Here is a 10035-nt window from a genome sequence, read left to right as displayed (position 1 = left end):
TGAATTTGCTTCAGGTGTTGACTTTTTACCCAACTCTCTTCATTTGCTTCAAAAATTATGTTTTTAGTTTTCTACCACATTTTTGAAAAGTTACACTTTACATAGAGACATAAAAGAAACTAAGTCTAGTTTCTTAATTTTATCATAAATTTTTTATTTGCATCACTATTTTTTGTCAAAAGATTGTTCTACTTTCATTCTTGTTAAAGATATCTTAATGCTTTCTATACTTTTATCACTGTTACTATATTTTGCTAAATTTTTATCAATCAGTTTAGTTTGAATTAGTTTTATCATTTGAAGTTTTCGAAACACATGGAATAATTTTATTGTCTTTTATGCTACTAGATGTACAAGCAGGCTTGGTGTTAGCATTATTTTGTTTTTACATTAAAATTAAAAGTTTTTTAATCTCCCAAACTAACTTGAATATTTTTCTTTGTAGGAAAATGAATTGAACAAAATTTTATGTGGACGTTTTCAATAAATCAAAACTAGGAAAAAAAATTAACTTATAGTATATTTTATCATTTTCTTTTTAACTAAGTTGTTATGATAACAACATTAACTAACATGCTTAAATTTTTGTCACCTTGACACTTATACATTTTTCGTTTAAACTATACCTTAAAATTCTATTTATCATAAATATTTTTTATTAGTATCAAATATATAAATATATATATGAATACCTGTTTTATTAATTAGTGTTGGAATGCATGTGGTTCGCTCAAAATATTATCACTGCTTAGGTTTAAAACCTAATTACTTTAAAATGATATTACAACGAACTTGGTTATAGCAAAATATAACCCAGTCCTGGACAAAATGATAAAAAGTAACCGTGGTTTTCGACTCGATAATCGAAAGGTTTTTCGTGCACCAGGTCCTAGGACCAATTATTTTGTGCGTCTTTTTTATCGTTCAACAAACTATCCAAATATATAAAGTAATTGTAAACTATTACTCATGCTTATGTTTTGTTTTTAAGTATAGTTCTAAAATATTACCTTTCTTAAGTTTCAATTTTAACTATAGTTGTAGAATATTACTTATACTTAATTTTAAATGTTAAGTAAAGTTGTTAAATTGCTTTTTAATAATTTTTATAAGATTATGTAGGTTACTAGGTTGTTTAATTACTAAAGTAGACGTTTTACGTATCTAAAATTAGAAAAACTCTGTTTTAAAACAAGATAGTATTAAAATAAGTTAAATGTTTTGCTAAATAACAAAAGTTGTAATCTGTTCATTTCACTTAATTGTTGTAACAAGATTTTATAAAAGTGATTTAAAAACTTTCCTTGCTCATTTGTATACCGTACAAAAGAAAAAGATTAATAGAAAGTACACAATAGAAAGTTTGTTTCGTTTTTAATTACCAATTATTAAAAATATTTTTTCTTTAGTTTCCTGTTGAGCTTTCGAAGACAAGTTTTATAAATTTATAATAAATTTTTTAAAAGTCTTGAAGTTATTCCCTTAATTAACTAGTATTTTATCAAGACTTTGAAAATAAAGTTCTTAAAAGATTTCTAATAGAGTTAAAGTAGTGTATTTTTATTTATTTATTTCCTGATAAACATGGTATGATAAAAAAAAATTAAAGTATTAGCTTAGTTAAAAAAAAAAACAGTAATCTTTTTATTATTTAAACAAAAGAAAAACAACGATCGGTATATTCTTTAATATTTTGCACTACTTTTATTTATTCTAGCATATTGAAAAGTACAATCAAAAATATTAAATAGCTTCAACTAAATTTTAATAACAACTAACAACATTGTTCTAAGACCAGCTAAAAACTTCAATTTAGAAGGACAAAATAGCTAGCTTTAAATAAGCTTTTTCATTTACATTAATAAAGCAAGAAGATTTTGAAAAAGGTTAGTAAAACCGTACTAAAATGTGTAAATATTGTATAACTAAATTTTAAATCAGAGATTAAATAAGGTTAGGTGTAATTAAACTACACACAAATTTTGCTTAAAAATAATTAAAGTAGTACTATTTGTTTTTGCTTTATAAAAAGTTGAATATAATGCATCAATTTAAGATCACAGACATCAATTAAGTACTTGTACGAATCATAGTTGTGCAAATTTTTAATAAGTATTAGTGTTAAACTTTAATAAGCTATTTTAACTCTTGTTGAAGATATGTGCAGTATTATGTACAATAGCAAGTTTCTTATCCGGCCTTCCGTTGATAGTATCTGAAAAGTATTTTATGAATAAAGTTTAGATATTACACTTAAATGATGTAAATGAGCACATTATTTTTTTAGTTTATAAGTTTGTTTACCTATCTATGCAACAGTACTTAACCGAATACTTTTACTTAAATATACTTAATGATATTTAAATAAAAACTATTTAATAAAGACATTTAAGGAAACTTTATTATATATTTATTCTATTTGGTGTAGTTTGAGTTCAACAATTAGTTTTAGCAGCCTTAGTTAAGATATAATCTACAAAACAAGCAAAAAAGTATTAAACTTAATTTCATTCCAAGATTTTAAAAAGTTAAGTTACACATCTGAAGACTTTATTTATTATTTTTCAATACATAAACATAGTCAAAAACCTTGTTAAAGTAGAAACACTTTTTGATTTGTTTGAATATTAAAAAATAGTATTGTCTTAAAAAATTTTTCTCAAATTTACCAGGAGCTACGTCACATCAAAACCATGACGTCATGCCTCTTTATGAAGTAGCTTTGGCGACAGGATTTCCGTTTAACGTTAAATGGTAGTATGGAGATTCTTCATCATCTAGATAATTATAATTAGTTTGTTCAAAACTTTTTGTATAAGATTTTTATGCTTTAAACAGAATACTACATTAGTAACACAAACAATTGTACTTAATTTAAGGAATAAAATTGAAAACTAAATACATTTATTTTCAATTATTTAAAGACTTGCAATTTCAAAATGAGTAGAAGTAGTTGTTGAGATTTGTACTGATACACATTAAACTTTAGTGTCTTTAAAAAAGGATATTTGTTTATACGATTAGTTTATTTATTGTAACATAGACTATCTTAATTACTTAGGGAGTAAACACAATGTTTTGCCTAAACTTTTTACAAGTGCTTGTACTAAAGTTTAAAAATTTTATGAAAAGATTTTACCTTTAAAATAGTAATAAACGACTTGTAACATTGACAAAAAGTAATGCAAAGTAAATATTGTTTTTAATTAATATAAATAGTCGTCTAAGTATAATTTTAAAATATATAAAAGTATTGTTATCATAGATAATGGTAGCCTTTAAAAATTATGTGTAATGAAAGTGTCTAATATGTGTTTAGACAAAATTTTCTGCTTAAAAAGAAGTCGACATACAAAAAAAACCGGTGCTAGTACACAGGACTCAGGAGTTAGAAAAATAAAGTAAAATTGTAATGCAATTGAATTTTAAAGAAAACTAAGCATTGATAGTTTCAATGCATTAAATTAAAAGATTTTTTTTGTAACTTTAATCTATTTAAAAATAGAGGTACTTTTAAAAATTAACCTTCAATTAAATGACAGAGATCGTCTTCGGGTTGTTCTATTGCGCGGCCATCGAGAGTCACGCGACCATTAAGATAATCATTCGCACGGTTGTTGCTTGCATTCACTCGGTTGTTGTTGAGAATTTGAACGGAATTTTCTTCATTCTGAATGAGGTGTATGTACATTAAAGAAGCAGTAAGAACATTAGCTCCAAAAATGGTCATCATCAATCTGAAGTAAGTGCTATCCATTCTACAAAAGTTGTTAGTTCTATGTTTTTATTAAAATAAAACGAAAAATAACTGTAATATCATTAAAAAGGTGGAATAAAAGCTATAAAACAAACAACAACTTCAGATATTTATAAATTTTAAGTTTGGTATATATAAATTTTAATTTTTTCTAACTTGTTCCATATACTGTTATGGGAGTGTTATCAGAAGCTATTGTGTGGTTTATAGTGCACTAAATAAGAATTATTTCTAATCACTTTACTGAGTAAAAATTTTTTTTTTTGACTTTTTCAAAACAAACTAAGCAGTAAACCAAATTAAGTTTAACACTAACAAACAGGTAATAACTAATTTTTAGCTTATATAACATTTGTTGAAAACCGAAATTTCAATAAACTTAGAAATAAATTAAGTAAATCTTAGCTAAGATTACTCAAAAAGTTACTAAAAAAAGTTGCTGATGTAGTTATAATTTTAGACAAAAAACTGGACATGTTTTTAGTTTAAAATATAAAAAACTCTTATAATATTGAGAGCTATTAAAGCTTGACATATTTAAGTTTTGAAACTTTTTAATAGTTAAATCACCAAGAAGTTTATATTTATAATAAATAGATGCGACTCTTATGTTGGTTTTTTGAGTCTGTGCTTAAAGTAGAGGACGTAGAGTTACGCTGTTTAAACTACATATAAAGTAGATAAAAACTATAAAAACTGAATAACTTGTTTATTTTATTTTGTGCTAACTTTTTGTATGTTAAATGTAAAATGTTCAAAAAACTTTTTAGGAGAGCACAAAGTAAAAGAAGCATTTTGAAAAATATTATAAAAAGTTACAAAATGCAAAAACACAATGATTAAACATGATCTGCAGATTTTAAATGATATCAATGTAATGTCATAAACCAAAAATAGAATTATATATTTAATTTATGATATTATACTTGTAGTTTGTACCATAGCTTTGTAAAAGGTTAAATCAAGTAAACATTTTAGTGCAATATGGAAGTTGTTGTAGTCTTTTTCAAGACAGATTGTAAACAAACTATAAGAAAATTATTAAAAAGAAATCACAAATTAGTGTTGAAAATTTTATTTTGTTGTAAAATACCTTAATAGTGATAACCCATATGGCAAACATGTAATTTAAAAACCTCACATTAAAAATTCAACTAACTTGCTTTTTATCACTTTTTTATTTATTTTGCTTTTTATAAAACTTTTTAAGTTGTGTTATTTAATAAGTACAGAACCTAAAGTGTAATGTCTTGTGTAAGTGGACATTAAAAACCAACTTTTGAAATGTTTATTCAAAACATGTACTACTAAAACCAAAAATTAGCCTATAAGTTAAAACTCCTAAAGTTTTTTACTGCTCTTATTATGAAAGTAGCCATATTTTGTTACACATAAATTCATATAATAATTCTAATAAATTTTTAACTTCAGGATGAAACTTTACTTTTTCATTTAAAGATTATTAGACCTTGTTTTTAATATTAGTTTAACTGATATTTTAGTAAGGTGCAAGTGATAAAAGTCAGCTAAAAGGATATTGTCCCTGTTTGGAAAAGTACGTCTGTTGGTTGGCAAAAATAATGGGGGAATTCCCTTAATTTTTAGCATAATTTAAAGTTCTATATCTAAACCATGTAATAAATTTTTAGTACAAAATGTTTATAAACAATAATTACAGTACTTTAAACAACATAACTTTATAAGTTTTGTTATTGTAATATGTTACTTAGTTTAATAAACATTTTAAAATTCAGTACAAAAAACACTATAGTTTATATAGTAAAAGTTAAAACTACAACTACATAGTATAAACTTTCATCTAATGATTTTTTTTCGTTACTTATCAGCTTAAGTAAAAATATCGTAACAAATATAGTGGAAAAAACTTTAACAAAGTTCTGATAAAAATGTTATGTAAATCTAGAAATACATTTAACTTATGATGGTTATGTTTAAACCATAAGAGTGTTTAACAATAATTTTTACACAAAGATACATAAATTAAATTAAAACGACTTTTATTTTTACTTGATTTATAAAAATTTTGGTAAACTTTTTTATAGTTATTTTATAAAATTTTTTAGGTAAAGTTATATCAATGTTAGAAAAATAAAGCCTAAAGTGACAAACCAATAGATGAAGATATGTGTCCTTATTAAATAATTAAAATATATTTACTTCTTTCATAGTTTTACCTTAATTTTTTTTATTTTAATTACATTTTAAGATTTTTATGTAATGTTGTTAAATGCATACCAATGAAAACTTTTTAAATAAAATTCAATAATCAGAAGTGTGGATTTTTTTAACTTAAAACTTTTTGTTAATTACTGAACAAAATAAATTTCAAGTAAAGCTGTTGTTCAAGTAATTTTTCTTGATTATGTGTAAAACTACATTGAAAATTTATGGTGTGTTAACTTTTTTCTTATTGGTTTCAAAAATGCTCATTTTAAGTTATGCTCTGATAAAAATGTTTTTTGAATGTTCAACATTTAACGTATTAAATATATACCATATCAAACATTTTCTTTTGTAAAAAATTTAAACATTGTTTTTTCTTTTTTATTGTTTTCTATTTTAAGTCAAAAAAGTTCCCTGGATGTAACTTTGGATCAAAGTTCAAATTTTAAATTAAACTATTACAAATGAAGCATCCACAAATCTAGCTGTTTTTAGTTTGTTCTGTTTCTAATTTATTAAAACTAGAAACATTAGAATCTAACTATAAAAAACTATTGGATAAGCTAAAAAGATCTCACATATTAGGAAAGTTGCATTGGATATAATTTAACATTAACGGTTAGTTGTTTTAATTGATAAACTTTATTTTGAAAACAAAATGGTTGAACTTTAGAGACTGTTTACAACTAATTTACAATTTATCCATTATGAGGATAAAATATATTTTAAGAAAAACTGTGCTTACCTAAGATTTTGATTACCTCAACTTCTAAGTTCTAAAGATACTTTTAACCACTCTAAAAAAAATAACATGTTATGTTAGATTCAAGAAAAAAAGTTTGCTTGTAACACTTTAGGAAAATTAATTTTTATAATGTCTAAAACAACTTTTCTGTTTACTAAAGTTATATATTCAATAAAAAATTGATACAGTTAAAGAACAATAACTATAACAATTTTCTATAAACAGATTTTTTAGTACAGGAATAACTTAAGTTTCAAAAATTTACTTTTTTTTTTCTCTAAAGACTTTCTTAGACTAGTAAAAATAAGAAAATATAAAAAAAAACCAGTGAAGTGACTAATATTTTTAATAAAAATAAACATTACAGTTAGCTGAAAATATTAAATTTTGTTTTTACAAGTTGTTGGTAAAAATGTAAAGTTCTTAATTTCAAAAAAAATATGTTATGTACAATCAATGAACTTCTAATAATGAAGTGAAGTATTTATTAGTATTTAGTGCTAAGTATTTAAAGTTTAACAGTTTTAAAACGAATTCCTATAAGCAAATTTGAGTTACTTTTTTAAAGCTTTACATTTATTATTTGATACTTATAAAATTAAGTGTTAAAATATATCAAAAAGTTATATGACTTAGATTCTAAGCTTGTTTAAAGTTATTTAACTTTATTAAATTTGCTTGATGCATAAATTTACACAATATTAAATATTTCAATTTGGAAACACTTTGCTCTCATTTAAAATTAAAACAAGCATAAAGTTAATTTTATAGGCAAACTTATAAATATTCAAAAAACATAAAACTTTAATGTCAATTATTTTCCTTATCTTAAATGCTATCTAAATTTTTTTTTTTATATCTTAGAGAACGCACCTTTGTCTTTAATTTAAAAAAATAAAAAATTGGTTTTGGGTTTTAATTATTTCATGGGGTCCCTCCAAAGATAAAAAGTTTTTTTTTTCATTATGGTATTAAAATCAAAAATAAATATTTTTTTATTTTTTATTTTTTCTTTTTCCCTTAGTTTGCATGTTATTTAAACTGTTAGATGTTTATTTTATATATAATGTTAATATCTTTTACGATTTGGCCCCAAAGCAAAATGATGTATATTACACTATCATTTGCCTTGGCCATTTCCTAGATAAAAAAATGATAAAAGGAAAAAAATATTAATAAGAATGTAAATTACAACAAATTTAATTAAATTACTTTAGTCATTTTGTCAAGAACTTATTTACACAAATAGTTATATTATAAGTTATTGTTTTTTAAATAAGGACTAAATTAAAAGATCAAATATATTAAGTAAGCATTAATTTAATCAATTTAAGTTAGTAATTGTAAACAGTTTAAACACCTAAAAAAATGTAGAAATTCTTGAAAAGGACTTTTTTTACAAAGTGTTTGTAAACAATTAAGATTTCAAATCCCAATTTTACTTTAAACTATGATATCTTCATTGTTCCTGAGACCAAATATTTTTTTTGTCGTTCACTAAAGTATAATGACAAAGTGACCAAAAAGTTTAAATTGACTTAATTGTTAGTTTATCAACAGTGTAACAATATTAAGAACAATTGTCGTAATATTAAGTTAGTGGTTTAGTTGAATACCTAACTTTTTAAGGTAGTTAAAAAATACAAATAAAGAGAAAGGTATCTTGCTTTGAATCTGCATAATAATTGAGTAATAAGAACTTTATTTTGTTAACTTAAAAGTCTTAAAAGAAGTTGTACAAAGTGTGAAGTTTTTATTTTTGCTGTGTGATAGTAAACCTAAGCTAAAAATTTGCTTTTCTTTTAAAATTCTTTAAGGGTTTACTTCATTGTTGAGAAATTAAGCTATTTCTATTAACTATTTCCATTTCTAATAGTTTCTAATCATAAAGTAATAATTTTTACTCAATAATGTTTTTTTATTACCCTGTTTCTCCTCCTTAGTCTTAAAGTTCTTGCATACTATACTTTTAAATTATAATTTTCACTATAAAACTAATATTTAAATGCATAGATGACTTTAAAAGTATATAACACATAACACCTTAATAAAAACTAAAAATAGACTTTGGTATTTAATGAGAAAAAATAAAGGTGTTTATTATTAAAACAGTATTTTCTATTCAGGTTTCTGTGCAAAGTATTTTTTGCATACTATAGTAAAACATGTAAATATTAAGTTAAAAAATTATAAAACAACAAACTCTGTCCCATAAAAGTTTGCATCTTTTAAAATTGAATTTTAATATGTGTTTTCAAACATTTAAAATCTATGTGTATAAATTGATAAAAAATAAAATTTAATAAATTAAACTTAAAACAGAATTTATTTGAGGTTTTACAACAAATTAGGGTTTATGAATTTTACCTATGAATTAGTTTAATCATTTTTTGTAGTGAACCAAGTTGTTCATTTCTCTAGATACTTTTGAGTAGTTGTAAGATCATTCTTAAAAAAAAATTATGTCTAAATTTTTCTTCAAAAACCTTGTTCTGTATTATAAGCTGAAAACTTTACACAACATTCTAGTTATTCTATAGATACTGTAAGCATATAATTGTTTTGTAAAACAGAAAACTCTTTGTTTTTAGAACAAAATTATTAAAATATCTAGCACTTTATCCACTATAAATGCTAAAAAAATAAAAAAAATGCAGATACAAGTTTTTCAGCATTTATAGTGGATAAAGTGCTAGATATTTTTTATAATTATATTTTATAAACAAAGAGTTTTCTGTTTTACAAAAGTATTATAAAGTGTTTTATAATTTATAATATTATTTAAGTTTTTCTAATTATAAAGAGTTTTATCTAAAAGTTTAATTTTTTGAATAAAAAGTAAGAAAGTTTAAAAAGCCTTATTGCCAAAACTGTTAAAACTAATTTCAACAAAAAAAAAATAGTTCTTAAGTTTTCCTTAGTTTATAAAGAACTAATTGAACTACCTCTACTTTATTAGCTACTATAGTGATTTAAATAACAGCTGTACTTCATTATGTTTTAGTTAATATGCTCAAATTATAAAAAAAACATAATCTATCTTATAAAAACTGAGCATGATGATTCTTGTTAAAGTTATTATTTACTCAAATTTAAAACATTTTATTAAGTATTAAATACTTTAGCCAAGTATACAAGACAAGATTATACAAGATAAATTATTCAAGATTTTTACTTGTAAAAGTTTCACCTTTTAAGTGATCTTCATTAACAATTTAAATCTGAAACATTTTAACACATAGATAATTTGAGTCTTCAACTTTTAAAAACTACTTATACTGAATGAGCTCTTAACTGGAAAAACTAATCAATACAAGACGACTAATGGTTTAGAGACAAACTCTATTTG

At 22.9% G+C, this 10035-nt stretch overlaps 1 long non-coding RNA gene across 1 annotated transcript; it reads right to left on the bottom strand.

Moving 5' to 3' along the window:
* Window positions 1-2098: 2098 nt before the first annotated feature.
* Window positions 2099-6748, bottom strand: LOC145844603 (uncharacterized). Its single transcript, XR_014370297.1, has 4 exons — window positions 6687-6748; window positions 3526-3758; window positions 2670-2777; window positions 2099-2215 (listed from the first exon to the last, which is right to left on the bottom strand). It is a non-coding gene; the product is annotated as an uncharacterized LOC145844603 (long non-coding RNA).
* Between the last annotated feature and the right edge of the window lie 3287 nt (window positions 6749-10035).

This window comes from Thalia democratica, chromosome 9 (assembly GCF_965202585.1).
Source record: "Thalia democratica chromosome 9, ktThaDemo2.hap1.1, whole genome shotgun sequence".
NCBI classification, from domain to species: Eukaryota; Metazoa; Chordata; class Thaliacea; order Salpida; family Salpidae; genus Thalia; species Thalia democratica.
The sequence above is the reverse complement of the archived record's forward strand: the minus strand, read 5'-3'. Positions and strand labels throughout refer to the sequence as shown.